The sequence below is a fragment of the Symphalangus syndactylus genome, chromosome 1 (genome assembly GCF_028878055.3).
Source record: "Symphalangus syndactylus isolate Jambi chromosome 1, NHGRI_mSymSyn1-v2.1_pri, whole genome shotgun sequence".
Classification (NCBI taxonomy): Eukaryota; Metazoa; Chordata; class Mammalia; order Primates; family Hylobatidae; genus Symphalangus; species Symphalangus syndactylus.
This window is the reverse complement of record NC_072423.2, coordinates 67,266,763-67,268,992: the sequence shown is the minus strand read 5'-3', so window position 1 is coordinate 67,268,992 and position 2,230 is coordinate 67,266,763. Positions and strand designations below refer to the sequence as shown.

The 2,230-nt window shown below is 33.7% G+C and overlaps 1 pseudogene; it reads right to left on the bottom strand.

The window, feature by feature from the left end:
• Positions 1-1,180: 1,180 nt before the first annotated feature.
• Positions 1,181-1,313, bottom strand: LOC129461813 (uncharacterized; annotated as a pseudogene).
• Positions 1,314-2,230: the final 917 nt, after the last annotated feature.

Here is a 2,230-nt window from a genome sequence, read left to right as displayed (position 1 = left end):
AAAAACACAAGAACAGACAGCTACAGACCATTATTTATTATGAATATAGTTGCAAAAATTCTCAACAAAATTTAGCAACACAAATGAAATCAGTAAGGCAAAGAGATGTGTACTCTCATGCTCATCACAGCACTATTCACAATAGACAAGAAATGGAATTAACCTAAGCGTCCATCAACAAATGCATGGATAAAGAAAATACAATTCTAGCTATTTATACAATGGAATTCTATTCAGCCTTAAAAAGAAGAAAATTCTGCCATTTGCAATGACATGGATGAACCTGTAGGACATTCTGCCAAGTGAAATAAAACCAACACTGAAAAATACTGCATGATCTCACTTATATGTGGAATCTTAAAAAGTTGAACTCATAGAAACAGAGTAGAATGATGGTTGCTAGGGCTTATGGGAGGAGTTTGGTCAAAAGGTAGTAAGTTTCAGTTAGAATGAATAATTTCTGGAGATATACAGCATGGTAACTATAGTTAACAACAAGAAAGTGGATCTTAAATGTTTTCTACACACACACACACACACACACACACACACACACACATATATATATAAATATGTGAGATGATGGATATGTTACTTAGCTCCATTTAATTATTTTACAATAGATGCATCTAAAAACCATTGAATTGTATCCTATTTTAAGCAGGTGAATTGTCTCATATGCAAATTTTATCTCAGTAAAGATATTATCAAAAATTATTTTCACAGACTTCTTACTTATAATATTATCATTGCTAGAGTAATAATATTGGCAAGAGTTATTTTTGCCTTTGCAAAATGTTACTCCTTTTGCCTGGAATGGCAAGCATATTCCCTACCTTTTTTCTGTCTTAAAAACTTCTACTCCTTTATTAATAATCAGCCAAAGGGTCACCACTATAATGTCTCTCATGATTCACTCTGGAAAAGGCAAATATCTTTGAAACATGTTTAACCATGACCCACACATGAACCCTGGGTGGGTAGGTGGGCGGGTAGATGGATGGATGAACAGATAGATGATAGACAGATAGATAGATAGATAAAAATTTTACAAAGCAATATTTACTCTTACCACATGCAGTTCATGCTAATATTTTCTATTGCATATTATTCTAGTCTAGTCAATTTCATTTTTAAAAATGTTTTTGTGGCCCATTAAATTAATTTAATGACCCTCTAATGAGTGGCAATCTGCAATTTGAAAAATACTATCAAAAATAAATTGAGCCTATATTGTACATTTTAACATAAACATCAGTTTGCCACAGTGAATATTCTTACACTTGATCTTAGCCAAAAGGCCGAGAAGCGATACAGTGAATATTCTTACCTTGGATTAGTGTTATACGATGTTATAGTCATTGTCCATATTCTGCATTAATCTCCTTTTTGAATATTGGAGTTCTGCTACTCTTTCCTGAGTATTGTAATCCTGAGCTATACAGGTAAGTAATTTTTTTATGCCAAGGAATTATTTCTATTTGAAGAAAAGACTTGATCACTTACTTTAAAATGATGCATCGTTCCTAATTTCCTGCTGTATTAGCTAGAACATTGTTTTTTCCTCCAATATACCCTACAAAGTGGTGGCTGACTGTTTTACTTCCTATTCTGGTAGTGGCTTCTGGAACTCTGTCCTATATTCTGAGTTTTATATGCTCTCCACAAGCTCCTTTGTGTTCTGCTCTATGTTCTCCTTTTAACATGAGCAGATTGGAAACATAGTGAAAGCAATTTCACCATGAGCAGAGATATGGGTACAAACGACACTTACTGCACCATGCAAATAATTGCGTCCTATGAATGTGCACCACAAGTAATTTTATAATTGAAGTAAGCCGTGTCCAGTGACGAGTAGGTTATCCAAACAATTTGATTTCAGATTTTCATTTTTCCTTTTGTCATATTTACTTATGATTATTTTTGTTATTATTTCTGGGTCCATTGTAAAACATTACATCCAGTCTTTAGATAACTTATCTGTATAGGGTGGGAGTGATAGGAAGTAGGTATCGAGTCTGGTAATCACTTCTTTGATATAGGGCTAGAACAATGTTGGATATAGGTACCTGAAAGTTTATTCTACATATGGCATTCAAATTTATTTTTTCTACAAATCCCCATTTAGGAAACTGCATATGTGTGTGAGTGTGTGTGTATGTGTGTGTGTGTGTGTGAGAGAGAGAAAGAGAGAGAGTTTCAAAAGGACCAGGGTATATTTATGCATGAT